At 39.5% G+C, this 8,328-nt stretch overlaps 1 long non-coding RNA gene across 1 annotated transcript; it reads right to left on the bottom strand.

Moving 5' to 3' along the window:
• Nucleotides 1-3,537: 3,537 nt before the first annotated feature.
• LOC138638794 (uncharacterized) lies at nt 3,538-7,153 on the bottom strand. Its single transcript, XR_011312547.1, has 3 exons — nt 6,383-7,153; nt 6,153-6,270; nt 3,538-5,124 (listed from the first exon to the last, which is right to left on the bottom strand). It is a non-coding gene; the product is annotated as an uncharacterized lncRNA (long non-coding RNA).
• Nucleotides 7,154-8,328: the final 1,175 nt, after the last annotated feature.

The following is an 8,328-nucleotide window of genomic DNA, read 5'->3' as shown; positions in this document are numbered from 1 at the left end:
TCTCATGTACTTTAAATGAAAATTAGTGAATAATTGAGATAGGACTTCCTGACATCTATGGCCAACGACCAGCAGAGTATCGATGGCTAAAGCAGAAGTCTAAGAGGAAAGGTTGACGTTAGGTTAAAAGTTTGGACTTCTTTTCTGAATGTTTCTAAAGATCAGAATTGCATGGTGTCAGTAATTACCCGTCTGTACCGACACCTTAACAAAAGCAGTAAAACCTGTATTTACTGAGACTCAGCTTGTTTTTGCTGTTTACGCATCAACAGTTGTTAGAATCTTCAGTGATGACCACAAATGATTATTGCAGGTTGATTGAATTGTGAGACACAATCTCCAATTCCTTGGATTTTCAGAATCCCCTCTGGTGATATTGCTTGTTTTCGACATGGGAACTACAAGGATAGTCTTGATTTTGTGTGGGACCTGGTTTAGGAGATGAATGTTATAGCTATGTATCAATGCCACCCATATTGTGTAGACCACATTGCTATCTGCTTGTTTGCATCATGCTATATATCCAAAACCTTATCTACTGCAGGTTATTAAAAAAGTGCCAAGTAGAAGTACAAGGTCTGGTGGGTAATATATTTTTTTGTACCCAATTGGAACAGGTCATGTCCTAAAGATAGGTTATGATGACACTTGGCATCTAGCCGATACAGTCACCGATTTTATAGTGTTGACTAAATTAGAACTGGCAGACATGAACTCAATGGTTGAAGCCCTTAATTTCGAAGGACTTTATGGATGTTTGTAAAAAAAATACCACTGCACCCTTCCTTTATATCTTTTTACAATCAAAGTCGAATTATTCAAGTCATCATCTAGCAAGTTCTCAATTTTAAGAGTTTTTCAGAATGTCTTCAATACTAGACTAACACAACTTACACCTTCAATCAATCTGCATGTCCAGTCTCCATGTTCTTTCCAAACACATAGTTTGGTTGTTTTGTTTTCTATGTCTTGGAGTGGGTAACCAAATTAAGGGGCCCTAGGGCAACTGAACCTGTTGTGACTAAAGACTGTAGTAAGAGATAAGTAAAACCTAAATAAGAAATTAATTGTGTCGTTGCACTGGTTATTATTGACCAAAATAAAATCATCTGGAATTCACTAGGAAATGCCAAAAACAATAGAGAGAAAAGGACCAATCTTATTAAAGGGGTTATTCAGGATTAGAAAATCATGGCTGTTTTTTTCCCCCAAAAAAAGCAGTGCCACACCTGTCTACAGGTTGAATGTGGTATTGCAGCTTTGTCACAGAGATGTGTCTGAAACCGAACGGCAATATCAGACACAACCCATGAGTTGCTGTTTTTGGGAGTAAGCTGCCGGGTTACATTGAACATGTGCATCTCATCTCAACGTTGCCGTCATTTTGCCTTTTCAATAGCACTAAAAGCTTTCATCGGGGCGTAGAAACGTCAGCAGTTTTCTATGTTGCTTTTTTAAAGACTTACTCTGTAGGAGACCATCATGTCCTTTGGACCTTACATGCAGAAGGAATTGTGTTCGAACGCAAAGTCTACCGTACGACGTCCATATTACCTGAAAGTCCGTCACCTCACACAATCGAGTATTCTGAGCATCCCTAGTTTTACACGTACTTCTGCGTCACGTTAAATCAGCCATACATTCTGTTGTAACGCTCCGGAATAAATTACATTTCGCTATGCAGCTTTATGATTTTAAGGTACTGCATAGTTATTTTTGTTTTTTTTTCGCCAAGGGGGCGGCTTACAAAATGCAGCAAACAGACCTTTGCGTGATGTGTCCTAAAGCTCCTCTGCTAGATTCTCCTACAGACAACGCAAAATACCTATAGAAACAGCGATCGGATCTGTGTGCTGGATGTAAATGCAGCCTACGGCACTGCTCTGTTTTGTAGTTGTAAACGTAATGGGGACAGTGTTAGCCTAGAGAATTGACAGCACTTTATGAAAAAAAAAAAAATTCCCCACTAATGGATGAGTCTTATTGGATTAATGATGTTTAACCCTTACTAGAGACAGCAGCTCACACATGCCTTCCAGCCTCCGGTTGGAAGAAGAGAGGATTAAAAATGCAGGAGCATTAATTCAGATTTCACCAAAGGTTTATGAAACAGCCTTGGGCTTTTAAACCGCTTAAAAAAAGGGGCTAGAAAAATAAACCGTAAAAAAAAAAAAATACAGTGCCCATGTAACGGCAAATGTCAATGTAGAATAAATTTCTTCATTCAAGTAGAAGATCCCAAGATTCTCTATTGTATGTGTCTAAAGCACTAAATTATATTCCAAGCAGCAAATCTGGACCGTCACCAAAATTCCATCAAATGGATTGAAATTCCTTCAGACGGAAATTCATTTGTACTACAAGGTGATTCATTTACATAAATTCATTTATTGGTGGGGGTTTAGATAAGGAGAATTTGCTTTAAAATTACACTTTATCCACCTTGTCTTATTTTTTATTCAATTTTCATTTGAACCTACCCTTTGGTTCAGAAGCATTGCAATTCGGAAAATGATCAGCATGACAATATTGTAGCATTACGTAATGCAGTGCACCAAAAAAAATGGGGCTCGTCAAGATGCAATCATGTAATGGACAGTTACTACACGACACTGAGAAATATCGATGACGCAGAGCTATTCTGCTAGCAAATACTCAGAAAATATTTCATAGACACACTTGGGACCTTCATAGTGAACGTAAATCACTCCTGAGATGTTTGGCAAGGAAAGGGTAAAAATTGAGATTGGTCTTACAGGAAAAGCCTTCTTGTCCTTCATTAGATGCTAATAGCCACAGCCAAAGCTCCTTTTGGGATATAGGTGGCCATTAAATAACCTACTTTAGGGGCATTTTGGATTATCTTATGTTAACCTAAATTGCTCTCAGCTTAGCAGCCATATGTAATATTAACCGTGATCCTGAAGTAACTGCTCTGTGAAATTAGAAATAAACTTTTTGTATTTATAAAAAAAATGTGACTTTTAATAGCCAAATAATCTTTTTGATAAACATAACTGACCCCTCAAATGTTCTAAAAAATACCACATGTAAGAAAAAGATGAAATGTGTAACTTTGTAGAGTCGTTTAATATCCTGTAGATATCTATATCTATCGAAAACGAAACATTTATGGATTAAAGTCGTCATTTGCAACTTTTTAAACCATCTAGTCGTAAGGCCTTGCATTGACCTCATTTTTATTCTCCAATTTTGTGCTTTCCTCCTAACTTTTTTCTTAAATTTAAAAATGTCAAATTCTGAACTGTCAATAATCTAGAAAGGCCTCTTTTCGCATGTCTAAATCTCTACAAAAAAGACCTTTGCACGCTTTATTGGTCTGTCTTCGAAGAATACAGCCAACCAGAAAAAGAAAGTTTAATGCATTAATATCAATTAGCATAGATGAGGATGCATTCTTTCTTGAGGGGCCTGGATCATTGCTTTGGGGGGCACTTAACCATACGAGATATTTGCTAATAATGTTAAATTTATACCATAATAAGATTTTATGGACTATAGGCCAGAGGCTTTCAATTCGTATGTTCTTCTAAGCATCCATACAGTCTTTTATTCTATAATTTTACAGAGCTGATGTTGAAATACAACTTTTATTCAGTGTATGTGTCATTTAAGAAGCCTTCGGTCTACAGACAACATCCCTTTATTGACATTTAGCAGGCTGGGCTCCCAGGCTTTCTGTGGGCCTGCAAAATTGCAAGAGACAATTGGTATCCAGAGTGGCAAGGAGACACTTCCTGACAGCATTAAGATCTCCGCGTAATGTTTATTAGACATTTACAGACTATTAGGTTTCCATTACTTGCTGCATTTATTCCTCTCTCTACTGCTGGTGGAAATCCCTAGGGAAGCCAAGCTCAGTCCAATCATCTTCTGCATTTTTTCTTAATTTAATTAACCCTTTAAGAGACTGAGATGCACTTTTAGTTCTCTGCCTCCAAGGCCATGTAGAATAGAAAGAGTCAGCATAAATGACACCATAAATGACATTTGCTAGGATAAGGATAAACATTGCTTGATGGTTTCATGGATGGAGACTGAGGCATTACGTAATAGCTTAATGGAGGTGGAGAAGGGATGCAGTCACATCTGTACATAAATATGGAAAGGTATATCAATATCAATAATTACATATGTTTACCTAAATTGTATATATATATATATATGTATATATCTAGGTTTTATGTCTAATGTCTTGTATGTATTAGACATAGCATATTTGTAAAAGAACATACATATCAGTAGATATTAGATATTGTCATATAAAGTTTGGATTAAAAAAAAACCCCAACATAATATTGTTCAATTATTACAAAAAAAGAAGAACAAAATTATTACATAGCTAAAAAGAAAGGTCCAACATGCATAAAATATAGACAGACATCATTCGACGTAATGCAGATCTAAAGGCAAAAATACAAATACATTGACACACTTGACTGTTCTACCAGGTTAATAAAATGTATGAAAATATATTAAAATTCATGAAAAAGCAAATAAAAATTGTAAAAAAAAAAAAAAAGTCATTTTCCAAGCCAGGTTGTGGAGATTGGTTGCCTCCCATTGTGTTGATTTCAGATATCCATCTAGAATCCGAAGGTCTTCTTCCAAAAAAAAAAAAGCCTCCTTGGATGCAGCTTATTAGAGCCTCTCTTGGCATTCACCGCGTGCCTTAATTGTATGGACATTTAAATCAAGGTCCGCTGTGAACACGGAGAGAAGGGCCTCTCTTAGGTTGACATCAGGAAAAATAAAGACAGCATCAACAGAAATCATTAGAAAGGGCTCTCTCCTCCGCATCACTGCAAAAGCATCCTCATCCCCTAAACCTCGGCTGGACAATGGTATTATACCAAGCGCTGCAGTCCGAATGCTTTCCTTTGTTCTTCATGCTGAAAGCTTCCTTGAAAAGAGCCCTCTTATCTATTTTTTTTCCCTCCTATATTCTCGTTGGCTTCCTCACGTCGTCCCCAGCTGCGGAAGCACCCGGCATCTTCCATGCAGTACATGAGAGGCGGCTGCTAACACAATGACAGTCGCATTGCCATCGATGAGACTTCTGCTGCTGCTGACACAGAGATAAGCAAATGGTTGAGGATGGAGCTTCGGTTGAAAATAATACAAAAAAAAAAAAAGAGAGAAAAAAAAAATTGAAAACCAGAAGGAAATAAAAGACTATTGACGTTATCTATTGTGATAGGCACACGTAGCATTCTGTTTTGTAGCATAAATGATCTGGTTCAATAAGAGGGCCTGCAGGCTGTATATAAAGCACCCGACTCTGTCTCCGCAGTCAGTCCTTTTACTGAGGTCTCAAGTGGTGCAAAAAAATAGGAGAGGGGCCCATCTGGCTTCTCATCAGCTTTGTCAAGTCTTGCATACGCTAAAATGCTAATGACCTAGATAGCTCATGCAAAATGCAGCAGCAGAGAGAGGGAGAGAGAGAGAGACAGAGAAAGGGGGGGAAGAGAGAGAGGGTGGTAAAGAGGGGAGGGAGCAGGGAAGAGACTGAGATTGTATGGTTGCATTACATATACCCTTCCCAATCCCTTTACTGATCAATCTGGCTCACCTCCTATTTTAAACAGTGCTTTCATTTGCCAAAGGTCAAGCTATGCTATACTGGGTAAATATATGTGTGTTATAAAAACCCCTTCTCGTTGCCCCCATTAGAGTAACGTTTATATTGCACCAAAACATGGCTGCCTTTTATCAGCTCAGCCCAGCAATCAAAACATTATAAGTCCTTGTACCCCAAAATATATTGTGATTAACATGGAAAACAGCAGAGCCAACCCCAATAAGCGTCTCCCAACATAGCATAGCCAACCTCGAATACACCTCCCTAAAGAGCACAATCAGTGTCAAATACATCTCCCAACAAAGAAGTCAGTCTCCAAAACATCTGCCGATAGAGCATAGTCAGTTTTCAATATATTTCCCGATAGAGCATAGTCCGTCTCCGAAGCATCTCCCGATAGAGCACGGTCAGTCTCCAGTACATCTCCCAACAGAGCATGGTCAATTTCCAATATATCTCCTGATAGAGCATAGTCAGTCTCCAATACATCTCCAGGTAAATTGCAGACTATGACAGGTAATGTTCTTCTGTAAAAAAACTGTCAACTCACCCGCTTCGCTGAACTCTAAAACAGGGTAGATGTTCGACAAGCCTGCAATGTCGTAGGGGCTTCACAGTGTCAACCACCAAAGGTACGTAGCCGCCAGAGAGTGTACAAGATTCTATGCCTTGCAAAAAGACAATAGGGTCAAATATTGCCCAGAGGGCCTGCCATGCAATGCAACCACTCAAATATCAAACTCTTGCAATCGGTCATTCCAGTACTCGTATAAAGGTTACCTCTTTCTTAGCATGAATTCCAGACCTTTCCTCTTGAAGGCATCTTTTTCAAACCTCAGCCTTCCTTTGTCTACAAGAGAGCGCCCGGTTGTCTCTTTTTTTTTGTATTGCCACTGATCAAACCTCACAGTAGTCATGCAAGCCATAACCGTCTTGTCTACCCCACACTAGAAATGGCTCGATTGCTCCCTTGCCCTCGCCAGCCATCGACATCCTCAGACTTGTGTGGTTTGGGACAGCAATAAAAGCAACACTGACCTTCCACCACTCACCAACCCTGACGAACAGCGGAGCTGCTGGACCAATCCACTTTCAAATAGAAGCTTGTCTGCTCCTACCTCCTTATTTTGCTGCTCTTCCTACACCTGCAGTATAGGCAGCAAATGGCATCTAGAAAAGCACACCCCACTACAAAATACTGTATGCATTCCAACAAATTCTCAGTCACACTGAAGGATTTGATAAAAGCAGAAAAAAAAAGAGGAGGGTGAGAAGGAGGATAGAAAAAAAAAAAACCTCAACGCATACGAAAGGACGTAGGAGAAAAAGGGAGCACAATAGGAACTGTCACAAAAGAGAGAGCTGTAAAAAAACATATAAAGAAAAAGTGAAAAATTTGCTGTAGAAACCTACTCAGATGTTTACATGTCCTGCAAGAGTGGCTTTTTGTAGGAGTCGATCTGGAGAAAGAGGCAGGAGAACCTTCTCACTTTTCAATCCCCAGTCCTAATCTTTCTCACTGTCCTTCTTTTGCTGATCCCCCCTCCTTTTTTTTTTTCTTGAACGGATTATTCAGCCCCCCCCCAAAAAAAAAAAAATCACATCTGCTGACTCCATGCTGAAAAACAAGAGGATTATAATTCTTGTAAATAAAGCAAGACCCTTCATAGATAGGCACTCGTCACACCTGCCCCCCATGTGTACCTCCCCTTCTCTGCTGTGCGGGATGCAATTCGGTTTTATTATGCCAAGGGTGTAGTCATCAAAATGATGAAGAAGAGGAAGATGAGGGGAGGGTGAATAATAGAGCATCAATGACCATATTTGAGTTTAGGGACATGGGGGAGGGGAGCATGGAGGGGAAGAGAAAAAAAAAAGGACAAGGGACGTGTGGAAGGAGGTGGGGGGCAGGACGAAATCTTCTTAATTTTAACCTTGCAGAATGTCAGTGACAACCACACCCACGCGACCCACTGAAGATGATGCTTAAGAAAATATAAGATGGTGGGGGATGTGGGAGGGGGCGATAGCGTGCAGATTATTGAATCAATTGCTGTTTATTCTCTAAAAATTAAATATTGTTACTACTGCGGGTTTTCTCGCTCTGTCCTACATGGCGCACGCGGGGTTATCCACTAACGACGCAATGCAGCTCAAGCTCTCGAAAAAAAAAAAAAACTCCTTATGTTCAGATACCTCTCCCGTCAGGATTTTCTGCTTAGAACTAAAGACTTACATCCATCTTCTCGATGCAAATAATAATAATAAAAAAAAAGAATATTCACGCCTACGTCTCTTAACCTCCCCTTTCCGACAAAGTGCGCAAAGGTCTCGAATTTACCCATAACGTCATAACCTAAATGGAGGTGCAACATTAACGGTTATTTTCAACCCTTCGGCTGATCTGAATGCCGTTGATACCTCGTGGGCGAGAATAGGTTATTTTATTTATTTATTTTTTTGCATTTGTTTTGTAAGTTGGAGGCAGGGTGTGTACGATTGCTGCATTGATTCCTTTGCAGTATTTCTGCCACTGCAGTCTATCCGAGCTGTTATTCTCCAGGCAAGAGTGGAAGGTTGTGCTAACAGGGACGGTAGACGTGAAACAATAGAGGGACCTGGATTTTTTATTTTTGCATTTTTCATCTACAGTAGATGTTACGGGAGAAAAAAAATGGGACGAAGCGTTGGTTTCTAGACTTCTGTAATGCAATTCCAGTCATCTT

The sequence above is a fragment of the Ranitomeya imitator genome, chromosome 5 (assembly GCF_032444005.1).
Source record: "Ranitomeya imitator isolate aRanImi1 chromosome 5, aRanImi1.pri, whole genome shotgun sequence".
In the NCBI taxonomy this organism is placed as follows: domain Eukaryota; kingdom Metazoa; phylum Chordata; class Amphibia; order Anura; family Dendrobatidae; genus Ranitomeya; species Ranitomeya imitator.
Note: the sequence above shows the minus strand (reverse complement) of the source record. Positions and strands in the feature narration are given on the sequence as shown.